The sequence below is a fragment of the Dermacentor variabilis genome, chromosome 5 (assembly GCF_050947875.1).
Source record: "Dermacentor variabilis isolate Ectoservices chromosome 5, ASM5094787v1, whole genome shotgun sequence".
NCBI classification, from domain to species: domain Eukaryota; kingdom Metazoa; phylum Arthropoda; class Arachnida; order Ixodida; family Ixodidae; genus Dermacentor; species Dermacentor variabilis.
Window position 1 is genome coordinate 5,684,213 of NC_134572.1, and position 13,835 is coordinate 5,698,047.

Sequence of the window (13,835 nt, forward strand, 5' to 3'; positions counted from 1 at the left end):
ACCCAAATACTCCGAAGTAGCGTTGAGAGCTCTTTGCAAGCTTGCACGAAGCCGCGGACCAAGGTGCGAAGGGCCGCTTATCCACAGAGCAATGTCATCTGCGTAGACAGCTATGCTCACAGGGAAATCAGTGTCCCGAGGCAAACGACTTGGAAGTGCGGCGAGTACGGTGTTAAACAAAAGCGGCGATAATACGCTGCCCTGTGGCACACCGCACTTCACATTTCGGTATTCACTAGTTACTCCTCCGACACGCACTTTCATGCGGCGCTCCGATAGAAAATTATGCACAAATTGTAGCAGACGACCCGAAATTCCCGCGGTTGCAAGAGCGAAAATAATCGCCTTATGCGGAACTGAATCGAAAGCTTGCTGTATGTCTAGGAAGAGCATGTAGGCAGAGTGCTTGTTTTCTTTAGCAAAACGCTATTGGCAAGCCATACAAAAGAAGGCATGGCGTTTACAAAAAGATTGCCTGTGGCTTAGCTCTGGTTAACCCTAGTTGAATTGCGTAAGCAAGAGCTGCATGGCTACGCTTGTGGTGTTAGCTTATGGTTAAGCGTTTGGCTTAGCTCTATTGTTTAGACACAACAAGCCACACTGTTCAGGTAACGACTAGGCTGGGTAACGACCAGGTAACGTCTGCGCAGCGTCTCATTCCGACGCTCTCGAGAATTCAAAGCGGTCTATTCCGCAGTTGAAGAGCCACTCCGGGACGTGGTACGACTTGTTCTAGCCGCATCTTTGTTACGACGCTTCTCGATGCGTGCGGCGCGTTCTGGCGTCTCTGGAGCGCGTTGTCTCTTGCTCACTTCGTTCTGTCGCTGTTGCGGCTCTTCCGCACTCACCATAACGACTAAATACACTGAGGCGAAGCGCGCATATATATATATATATATATATATATATATATATATATATATATATATATATATATATATATATATATATATATATAAAGTGTGTGTGTGTGCGTGCGTGTGTTGCAAATTACTATTACAATAATTGAAATCGCCTGGCATCGCTTCTGTCACTTATATTTATATTTAACAGACAAGGACATGTTTATAAATCGCGCATGGTGAACCATGCGGGCCCGAAAAATGATTTGAATTTGCATTTGTCTCTTGCAACTATATAAAATCTCAAGATGACGCAGGGGCAAAACTCAATGAGTGCCCCACAGAGGGATCTCGCCCAGTAGCAGCAGTACAGCGCACATAAAAAAATGCACATTTGCTACCAATCATTTCAATAAATCAACAAAGAATTGTACTTGCTGTTTAAGTCTAAAACATAAATGTATCGGTAGTTTAGGTAATAAGAGTATCAAGGTTATACGCACAAAATAATTGACTCGCCATCCCGGCCCTGCGACAGTAGATGTCAAGTGAATCTGTTGAAAACGACAACTACAACTGCTGAGGGGGTATGCAATGCTTTAATGCTTTATAACGCCCCCCGCCCTTCCCGACCACTCAATTTTCTCTAGATTTCATATGTGTTGAGTCTATAGTTCTTCCAGGGCAAAGGAATACTTTGTTCGCAAAACATATTCATAAAGCTCCGAATAGCTTACATGCATAATTTACTACAAATGCCATAATTAGTGCCGCATCTTTGAAGGTAACCTACAAATTGCCCATAACGCGCCCTATAGTTTCGCCAAATATGAACAATATATCTTGTTTAGTTCACCGAGGACATCGCTTAATATAGGACGGAACGTGTTATGACGCCTGAATATAGGGAAAGAAAAGCTGCGGCTCTATAATTATTTGCGATGCCGTTAACTGGACCAGGAACGTAAAAATTTTGTCGCACATTGCAATTACCATGCCCCCTTCCCTTTCCGCAAAATATAAGCCTGTTGTAAACTACAGCTATGTCGGTACGCTGTGAAGTATAGTTTATAGCGGCCGTATCAGATGCTCCAATATTTGCATACAATTTTTTTTACTTAGGCTGTGTTTTACCCAACCGCATTTAACTTCTCACAGAGAGTTCCCATAGTGTACTACCAATTTTCGCTAAATTCGGACTTGGCAGCTTCTATAGTTCCGCAAATGCAGTGGGCTGAATTCTTCCACCCTCGTTAGACACGCTCAAAGGCTGTGGAGTGCTTGCATACGTAATTTATTTCAAAAGCCCCAATTACCCATCAATTTTGAACTTCACCTCCACATCATCCATTTATTGTCCTTTACAGTCACCAAACATAACAAAGCTGCCTTCACGCATGAAAAAGCAAGAATAAAAAAGGTGAGGGTTCAATAATTATCCGTAACACCTCTAAATAAGCCAGAAAGGTTAAAATTATGCGACACATTGCACTTACAATGCTGCCTAAACCTTGAAGGTATAAAATATCCGAAATGCGCAGAATTCGCTTGGGATATTAGGGTACCTAGCTAATAGCAGCAGCGCGATGCTTTCGACAACTTGCTTACAAATTTTTTAACTGTACTTCAATAACACGTATTTACCATCGCACATCAACTTGGCACGTTGTTCCACTTTTGTTCGCAAAATTTGTCCTCAGTTGTAATTATGGAAGCGCAGTCGTCCAAGCCTTACAGTGTTCGCAAAATAGACTAATAACGCTACGAACCATTTGCGTACGTATTCTACTTGAAAAGGCGCATTTAAACCATTTCTTTGGAACATTTTCTACAACTTATCTATACCATACCCCTAATTTTCCCTAGATATAAGCAAGATGCCTTCTTTAGCACGTCGAGGACACCGGAGAAACAAACTACGAATCTCGTAATATCCCCTTAAGTCACGGCGTACACGTTTGCGAACACTACTTATTTTTGCCATTACTGTGCAGTAGGTGCAAGGAATAGGCAACGAACATTAAGCTTTGAGTAAATTTAACATTCTGCTTTCTCAAAGTACACCCGTTTCACTTCTGAGTGAAATGTATCGCTTCACACTACCGCTTTCGTGAAGGCGCCACCGACGGGACGGGTTTGAAGCGGGGCGTTTCGGTATTAATCGCGAAAGATTTTTTCTTCGCTGGTTGTAATGCTTGTGCCCAATAATTAGCCTGTGCATGTAATTTTAGCGGGTAATTCAGTATGCTTAATGAAGAAACGTAGCATGAATGTCTGTACAATAAATTAATATTTCTTTCCTATGTAAATATGATGGGACACTATAAGATGCACAGTCATTCCCCCACTTCGACTTGCTTTCTTTATGTAGTCGTGAACCACCTTGGGATAAAATTATGTAATTTTCCCACATTTATCGATCAGTCGATCATAATTCGTGACTGAAGGTATTTCACGAAAATACATGAAAAAACGAGGGTCTAGTAATTATCTGCGACGCACGCATTTAAAGCAAGGCAATGAAAGTTTCGCAACGCATTGCACTTCACATTTTCTTATGTTCGCGGAATTCCAAGACCGTATCTTGTGCGTTGTTTTAGGAGTCTATAAAACGTCTATAGATTAGCGGCAGTATGACACCCAGGAACGCTTCAATGAGTAACTTCCTGCAAAGGCCGTAATGGACGTATACAAAGAGTAAACATAAATCGGGCATCACTCGGAACATTGTTTCGTACGTCGAATAAATTTAAGCACCGTTCCCCGCATATTTTACCGAGGATAATGGGGAAAAACAACGATATGCCGTGCGTAACGCATAAAAATTTGGATAAAGCGACCAGTCAGTTATTGTTTTCAGATCACAATGCAAATGTTCAGTACACATCACTAAAACGTGGCCCTCATTTCTTTTTCAAAGTACACAATGTCTGCTGTGCTTGCTTTTGTCGGGAGACGAGTAATAGTGTAGCTCTTATCCAGAAGCAGCCTGAAAATGTAATCGACAGTCACAAGTGACCCATCTTTTTAGAAAAAAAATCAAGCCAGTGTTCTATTGGTATTGAAATGACTCTGCGAATTCGGCCAAGGTCCTTTTCACGAGCGTATTTACGATAAGTCATGATTACACAATGAAATTCGACAGTTATACCTGTTAGAGCCTTGACTGGGTTAGTAATAGTGATAAGATACTGAGACTGCAACGCTGCAATGGACAGAGATTAAATAGTTCCAGCATTTGATAATCCAACGATTTCAGGCCATAAGGCATACCAGTCGTTGGGCGCGGCTGATTATAATACTTTACCCGGATGTCACCCTCACCCACAGACTGAATGTAACAAGCTGATACTGTTTTAGAATACGGACATAGCGGTCCCAAAAAACTGGGCGTGATGCAAGTTGCGCAAGCTGACAGTTTGTCAGGGCGGGAGCTGTCCAGCGCCAGGCGTTATCCGCAACGCGACAGTGTATGGAGAATCCCGCGCGTCGTCCGCTACACAGCGTCCCAAGAAGACACAATTAACAATCATCGTTCTCCAAGCAGGGATATGCGTAGTAAACAAAAAGCATTACTTATATGGTCACTCAACCACGAAAGAAACCTAGCTTCAGCTGTAGTTTTAATGGACTTTCCAGCGTGCCGCCGAAAGTGCCTGTTCCCGCTCTCGGGGGGATCAAATGACATATTCCCCTCCCCCCAAATTTTAACAGTAGAGGGAGGGCAAGTGTCCCCAGTGCCCTGCCCCCCTCACCCCCCCGCGCCCCCCCTCTGGCTGGATACGCCTATGTGGTTGCAGCAGCGACTCAAGAACGTCGCTGCTGCAGTCATCATCCCGGCAAAATGCGAAAAAAACAAGCTAAACGCTTCCACGGGTGCGGAACTTCTGGCACTCCGTGCTGCGCTTGATTTGATTAATCAGGAACCACGGCAACAATGGAAGTCTTTAGTGATTCGAAGGCAGCCCTTCAGTGCTTGCATAGCTCAATGCGCCACGGACCCAACGAGCAACTGGCCTCAGAAATTCGATAGATATATATAATCCCAGCCGTGACAAGAGACACAACATAACATTTCAATGGCTTGCAGGACATTGTAGCACCAGCGGGAATGACCACGCCGACGAAGCCGCCCGATCTGAAGACGAAAGTGGTCAAGGTGTCTTCATTCCACTTTCGCGAACAGGCGCTGCGATTGACGTCCCGTGAATATACTTTGCCCCCTGGGGGACTCGGAACGTTTCCAACATGTGTCGTTTGCGTTCGTTGTCTCCGGATATACAGATGCATCTACCACCTGGGTTAGCACGACGTAAACAGACCATGATGTACCGTCTGTGGCGACGCGTTGCATATACGAACTCACATGTTTTCCCTATTAGAATGGCCACGTACGACACATGCAGCAGAGATGAGACGCTCACACACATTATTTCTGTCTGCCCATGGTATACTGCCCACAGACAAGTGATGTGCAGAGTACCAATTGGGCAATCGTCCACTATTAGAGCTAAAAGCTTTAGGTCAGTGCTCCCAATTAAAGAACATTTGCGCTGAAGGTCTTATTCACGTTACTAAGGTCCCTGTTGTCTACAGGGTTTCAAGATAGGCCTTAAGAACGCCGCCCTTTACCGCTCTATAGCGTATGCGGTTTGTTTGTGCTCGTCTCTCTCTCTCTCTCTCTCGCTCCCCTCCCGCTCTTTCTCTTTTTATCACCCTACTCCTTCCCCTCGTGCAGGATAGCCAACCGAAACTACCTCTGGTTAACCTCCCTGCCTTTTTGTGCATCCCCCCCCCCTCTCTCTCTCTCTCTCTCTCTCTCTGGCCCGTGCCTTATTTATGCGCCTAAAACCATTTATAGCCGCGGCAAGTGTAATGGTCAGCGCTTCGGCCATCCGCACTTTGCATATAGAAGGATCTTTTGAATAGATAGTTCCCAATCAACCGAAACATTCGTCGACCAATTCCGGTATTTCTAGGCCATTAACATCCAACTGCAGGTTATGGCTTCCTGATCGAGGAATCACGAAACAAACAGTGGTCGAGTTGCACGTGCGAAACCCGTTTTAGCCAAGGCACGGTCAGTAGCCGCAATACAAGAAAATACAGGGCATGGCTTTTACGCTATAGCTGGCGCATACATCATGTGGGGTTCCTATGGGTGGGCAGCGCAACCTGGACGAAGGACGAGAGGAAGTACACAATACGAGCGTATTGTGTACTTCATCTCGTCCTTCGTCAGCGCCCACCCATAGGAACATGTTCAATCACCAAATCGCCCAGCTTGCCGTGTTAATTTATGTGGGATATCGGGCAAAGTGCCTCCCGTGAAGTTTAAGCACTTTGACGGCTACATGTGTAGACACATGATTTCATAGTGTTGAGCAATGCAATAGTTGTGATTATTGAAGCACTTGTGGTATAAGGCCGAAACAAACGCGAAGTGCGTTGGCTTGCATGTTTTGTCATCCGCAGAGATTAGACCATCGTGTGTTCGACAACAGCGGGAAGCCCGTGAGGACATCCCTAAAAGAGTGCTCAAAAGAACTGCAACATAGAAGTCAATGACAATACGCATCTTCCCCGTCGATCAATTTGTACATGTGCGCAAATGAAGGTAGTTTTTTTCTCAAGTGAGCGGCCGTTATGACTCAAGGACAAGTCGCTATCTACGATAACGGCCAAAAATCGGTCAGTCTTCTCAATTGTTTCGCCATGGGCGACTACGGAATGGGGTCCCATAGATGTACACGTTGGTGTACGCAACGGGCAATTTTGCGCTGAGGCTGGTGGCAATGTAATCCCCTGTCTAGCTGGGTTAACGAAGGGTCAACAAGTCAACGATACCGCCTTGCAAAGCTTTGCACGCAGCTGGGGAGGTGAAACACCTGGTGACCCGGTGCAGATGGGGGCGTTCACAGAGATGCTAGACGACTTCCGCGTATAACACTGATTCAACTATCCTACAATACCTGTCAAATTGATTATATAACAATCTCTTCATTCGAGGAATAAGGCGATACAGGTATGTTAATTTTATGTCAAGGGCCATTTTTCGCCATCCGATTATCTTTCACAGTCACTGCGTATAGCTTCCTTTGCTCTTGTAAACAATGAATACGAGCATGTAGTTGCGGGCCTGCCTTTGTGTGACAGATGACACGATTGCAGAAATAAAATAGAAGTGTAATCTCAAGTAATTGGACCTCAACTATTTGGAGGTTGATGAGGCAAGTTCATGCAGTCGCTGATGAGCTCCAAACGTCTGCATTCTTATAGCATTCGCTGAGGAAAATTATAAAAAAAAGCAACTGAGAAGCGTATTGATAACTCCTACAAGAACTTATAAAGTTTATTTGGTGGACACTATTCTACCAGTTGGTGATCACATGGGTCAATATGTAATTTGTTAGGCGTATAATTTGTTGAGGCTAGAAGTCATGTCGTAGTGCGCGCCAACACAATTTCACTTAATATCTTTCATTTAATTTCACAGGCACATTCCTAGAGACGAAATCCCCAAAGCTCGCCACATCTCAGCCTCTCAGTATTATTTTCTCACTCTTGGGGGATACTGACAAGCGCCAGCTCACCACAACGAGCTCATACACAAAATGTAGCCGTGGTTCGAAGAAAGCGGTAGAAGACAGCGGAGCCGTTTGTCACGGGGCCTGGAGCTGAAGCAGCGCACTCTGCGAGACTTTCGTGCGTTTGTATAAAGCGCTCGCGCGCATGCAAAGCGTGAGCGCGACAAAGTTGACCGACCGCTCGAAGGACGACAGGCAATCCCCCAACACAGCCGGAACCAGAGGCGGGATGCCGCTCGGTTGCGCAATCCCGTGACACGCGCTTTTCTTCGCGACTGACAACGTGCGACGTGTCGTGCTATTACTGTGATTGTTTTTTTCCCCTTTCTTTCTCATACTGGCTATGACCGGCGGCGGCTAAAGGCAACGACAGGCGACAGCACCGCCGTTGCGCCGTCGCCGTCAGCATGTTTATAAGCGTTACGCACGCAGGCTGCACTAGCAGCACGTCTTATATCAGAGTGCTCGTGGCACGCAGACACGCACACTCGCCTGAGAGACGCCACTGCGGAAGTTGCACGCCGGCGCAGTCAGTACTGCGATCGAGAAAAGGGTCGTGCGTCACCGGTATGTGCCGAACATGTGGGACGCCGCCTGAAGTGCTGCGCGCGTGTTATGCAGTATCCACACTGCGTCACGTCGAACGTGCGCGAAGCGAGGAGGAAAATGCGGAGGAAAGCGCAGGCACTGACTCGCTGAACAGAAATGAATTGGCGATATGACACTGCATACGCGAGAGTAGCGTTCACGTATACGACAGCCCTCAATTCCTCCAAAGGTGTAGTGTACGGTTCGATGATGGGCAAGTTGTGTGCTTATACGAACAAAAACTTTCACAGACACATCCGGCACCAAGGCGCCTGCGCTCCTTAACCGAAAGCACTAGACCGGCTTCTCCGTTCCCAAACTTGGGGGAGATAAAACTCGTACGTTATACGCAGACAAGCACCGCTGATCGTTTGCGGTATTTGATTGCGTTGCCCATGGTTACACTCAATTGAAGTATAGCGGGTGACAGAGCAAACAAATTTGTTAGTCAGGGCCTGTGTGTGTCGCGCGTCTTTTTTCCGTCCGTGCCTTTCGAGCTGCTTTACCATTCATAATATTGTTGACTGAGTATTGCATCGGCTTCAACCACTCTATGTCAGTTTTTCGCCATCTTCGCTATCGTCTTTCAGGATGCAGCATCAAAGCACCACCCAGCAGTTGAGGCGCCTGATAGCTGACTTCAACAAAGGAAATGAGCCCCAGCAGTGACTTCGTCCTTGTTCCCAGTTACAATTTGAAGCCAAGAGGGACTTCCCCAATCAACAACACATGGCATGGCCTCAGTGAATAAGTCGGAACTTTTCACATGGTTCCCTCATATTCAAGCAAAATCGACGTTCCACAGACTTTACCCGTGAATAAAACCGGGTTTTCCCGACCTCTTTTTTTCGAGGAGGAGGGGAGGGAGGTCAGTGAGGGCTGGGGTTAGATGAGTAGATTTATGGCGGAGAAGTAGATACAGCCTTTTTTTCCTTTCTTTTTGCGCGGAACTCGTCGTATTGACGGGGATCACAATAACTTTAACTGTAACACAAAGTAGTCCCACTTAGGAGTGTTTCCCTAGTTCTGTAAGACGTCACACTTGTTCCAGTAAAATTGTTCACTACGTCATTATCTATTTGTACCTTGAAGGCGTTGTAACCATAGTCTGGTGATGCGGGGCGTGCGAGAGGCACGCTTGCTGATTGCCGCCGCCGCTTGCCTAAGTATGCTCTTTGCAACAAATATGAGCCACCAAATGCATGATTCCATTACTAAAGCACAGTCTTCTATGCCCTTTTTCCCGGCTGTTGGCGCGTCTGCTTGGTTGGTCCCTAGCCACGTCGACGGTGCCAATCCTGGAGGTAGTGCACTAGTAAAGCGGGATGACCCTGCGGACTGCAGCGCAGCATAGTGGGCCGATTAGGGAGACAGCGTGATTCGCGGTCGGGCAGTGGGGATCTCGGCATCATACCGTCTTGGTGGGAAGGCACGTAGGCGCTATGCTACAGGACGCTGTTGAGAAGATCAGTTTTGTAGCTTTTAATTAACTGCTTCACGAAAAATATGCTTCACGTAGATTCCGATGTTTGCGTCGAATGTTCATAATATTTCATTAAAGAGATCCGAAACCAGGCGCGACAAAAAAAAAAAAGACAGCCTATCGCAAGGTGCCCGGTATGAGGCTGTAGAGAGAAAACGTAATTTTGATCGGGCGCGGAGAGAGGGCGATTCCCTTGTTGGATGGAGCCCTCAGCCCCAGCGGCGGTGGTAGCACTCTCGGCTCGGGCGAACAGCTTTCGCTGACCTTCCAAAGCCGGGTCAGCCGAATCTCCCATTGCTCGTGCATTGCGAAGAACGCTTCGCATTTGAAGGACTACATCTGTAGCAGCCGCTCATGTGAAGCAACGATATTTGACAGCCTGAGGCCATAAGCTTGGCGCAATGAGAGAGTTTTGCGGGAGCTCTTCGAGACACCTTCTGTAGTGAAAGTAATCAGGCTACTGCTGCTCCTGCGGATGATCATGACGATTACGATGCATTTTATGATTACAAATGGCGCAAATATGTGGGTCTGCTAAAAGCAGTCTCCACAAACGGGCATTCCATGGAACTCGATGTGAACGCCAAAGATTACGGTTTCGCTCGAAGCCCCCTGCAAGGTCACCATTAATCAAATGAACGCGCAGCGATCGAACAGCCCGGCTTATGGGACGCACTTCTGAGCACACGCTGTCCGGCTTGCTCCATCCTCTCCGTGGCTCGTACCTGCGGCTGTAGGGCGCACGGAGCGACCTCGGAAGGTGATTGGTGCCCCGAACCACGGTGGTTGACCCATGACGCTGCTCTGACACCACCGCCGCCGGCGGAAGAAAGCTGAACGGAGCACGCGTGGGGGTGCGCGAACTGAAGTAGCAAAGCGCGTGCAAGTTCGGAGAGGCGATAGCGGGTCACCGACCGGCTTCCATGTTAAACGCGCCCCGCCCAGGGAAAAAAAAACAGTTCGCCAGCGGGCAGAATCGCGTACGGCCCAGAATGTCCACTTGCAGCCCATGTGCTGTGGCTGACAGTTAACCGACACGGGAAAACTTGGCAAAGAATCGTGGACGTGGGCTTCACCTCTTGAGAACTACATGATCGATCTCGTTGAAGCTTACGTGGGGACTCTGCGCTGCAGTGCATTGTCGAGGATACGCAGCGATGTGAATCAAAGCGGAAAGTTGTAACTCGCTGAGCGACGCGCAGACGCTCGATGTCTGCCGAGATGGAAAAGATCAAGATGGCACCCTGTGCGAAAACTTCAATAAAAGAAGTGCAGGGTTAATGCAGCCTCCCCTCTTACTACTCAATATGCCGCTCGCTGCTACATGTTATGTGCGAGGAGAGGCACTGAAAGCGCACAAACGTCTACACAGAGAAAAAGGCACGCAGTCGCGCTTGTGATCTGATACATAGCCTCCCTTTCTGAGAAGTTGTTACATCGCTACTGATAACGATGAAAAAAAACCTAGAGACGCCTTCGTTGCGCATAAAATTGAGGTGTTGCTCCTACAAAGGCCAAGGAAGTAGCACCGTTCAAGGCACGAGACACGGCAAACACGTAGCCTAGGCTAAGGTGACAAACAACAAGCGATACATATGCAGGCCACATGCTGTATCTTCTCCGAAGCAAAGTGTTATTACAAAACGGGTGATATATTTCCTGATAATTCTTTTTTAATTAAAAGTATATGCGTGTAAGGGGACGTTGGCGCCCCGTAGAGGCGCCGGCTACCTCTCCGCCCTGACGTGCAATGAGAGAAAGAGGAATGTATCAAGGCCATAGCGATACATACAAAAGGCACTCAAAAACAAGGTCACGCTAGCTCCTAAGTCGTGATACTTAAGCCATATGTTCACAATTAAAGTTCGCAAGCGAGAACACAAGCCCAATGCTGTCCGTATGAAAAAAATATATACAAAGTAAAAAAAGGAGAAAAACATCGAGACCACCACAATAAGCGATACACCATAATATAGAAACATGCAACGAACAACGAACATACAAGAACACTTCTTTGGAATCATGGCCTCCAAGTTGCTACAAGTGCCGCAAACACCGACGCACCCCTTGCCTGTATAAGTGTAAATAAAAGCAATAAAATCGTCAACCCCTTCCAAATGGTTTTAATATCTCTAATAATTCTCCCCGACTTTCGTTTCCTCAAGAAGGTCTGCAAATGCAAGTGCTGCCCATATTTGAGATGCTTCTGTTGGACACTCACCCAAGTTTCTACAACGCGCGCGGTCTTCTAGCAAGAATATATAGTTATTTTAATAGCTTTTTGTCGAAGGCTGAGTGTTTGATATAGTGCGAGAGAATGTGTTATATATCTTTATCAGATTATTCACAGGAACAAATTGATTTATTAGCTTTTCCTGTACTGTAAAGAAGCACATTGTGTAGGCAGCCCCAATTCTTATTCTCTGAGTTACTGTTTCTATATACAGCGGCTGACTTTGATCTGTAGAGTGAACCTCATAACTGGGCCAATCCTGAATGATATGGTCCTATTATTAAACCAGTTCTTTCTCCTGATTCGGGCGCAGATCGTGTTAACAGGGCAGCATGCCTTTTTGACAAAGGAATTAAGGAGCAAAGTCTCATCTTTCTGATGTGCCATTGGGATTTGATCCCGTGACCCCTTGGCATATTCGGCTTCCATGCGGGAATGTTGACGGCCTTGCTGATCAGTGCGATTCCGCCAGCTAATCCCATAGTGCCCGCCACTTTTGAATGAAAGGTAACGACAAAGAGTGGTAAGTGAAAACAGTTCTGCGTCCTCATTTGAGAGAGCCAGAGGCAAGCCATTTGTTCTCGAGCGACGTGCGCAGGACGACCCTAGTGTGCTCAGTGGAGCACGCATCGCTTAAAGGTGTAGCAGTGCACGCGACATCTGAATGCTGCGTAACACTTGGGTGAGAATAGACGTTAACGCTTAACAGAAAAAGCGACACATTACGTTATTGGCGCATGCTTTCATACCACCATATACGTAATGGCGCAAACGTGATTTGAGCATCGCTATTTGTTGTAGTATACGTCGAAAGCAAGAAATGCGAAAGACATCAAGGCTACGGGCGAGAACGAAATAATCGTTCCCTCGAAGCGATAGAACACCGATCTGCGGAAATCCGCATGACCAATTTTGTGCAGCCGTCAAATGAGTTTAGAAGCTGTCAAGAAACTCCGTGGTGTAATTCATCCTTTCCAGCACAAGAGAGCCTATATCTCGTGTAGCAGCTTTCAATTTACCAAATCAAGGGTCCGCCAGAAGTGTATGCGCTTTAAGCCCCTCCAGCGCGCTGCGGCCTCAGTGGCACAACCGTATACGGGCCCGTCCAGGTTCCAGCTTTGGCGTCCCCGTTGCCCCTTCGGTGTCCAGGGGGCGTCGCCAAAGTGTACTAAACAGTGACACATTGTTTACGCTTCGTACTCGCGCAAACGCAATTGGGTGCACCTGCCTAGACAAAGCCCGATTCCCAAGATACGCGCAGGAGGTGCGCTGCCCATCTGTGCTGGTCGAGATCAAATGGGCAGAAGGCTCGATAGGGGCTGATGTAGTGAAACATGAAACATGAACGTGAATCGAGCAGGCTAGGGTACTATTTGTCCGCGCCTCGTTTCAAAGGTGATGACAATAAACATAATCATATAGCACTGAGAGCAGGTTGATATACAGGCAACCCAGCAGCCGGTGTCTGCGCAAAGCTTACAACTGCGGATATGGGCAGCTTGGTTAAGTGTTTCTTTTCTATGTGCGCAAAGAAAATCGTGGAAGCGGTGTGGATGAATTGGCTGAGCTGCGTGGAAGGGACGGGAATGCAGCACGTCGGGTTTGCTTCCACTTCCACAGGAGGCGCGGAACAACGCGTGCTCTGTTTTATTTATTTTTTCTTGCCTCTCTCGAAACACGGAATAAGGGTGTTGTTTCTTGCAAAAGCATAGCAGGCTTCGCTCCGAATCTTGCCGCACAGTGAATATTCATGAAAAATACGAAACAATATGCGTATGTTTGCTGTTATACATAAAGAAGTATTTCTTGTAAATATCATTATCGTCTCCATATTCATCATTAAACCCTTTCTATTTTGATGTCCACTGCAGGACAAAGGCCTCTCCCCGTGATTTCCTATTACCCCTGTCTTGTGCAGGCTGATTCCAAGTTCTTCCGGCAAATTTCCTAATTTCTTCACCAAACCTCTTGTTTTTTTTGCCGTCCTCGATTGCGGTTCCCCTATCACCTCGGGACTCATGTTGTAACCTTATTGATTTACCACCGATAGATATACTCAGATATGTACATATACCAGCTACAGTCGCCTGCAATATAAGCTG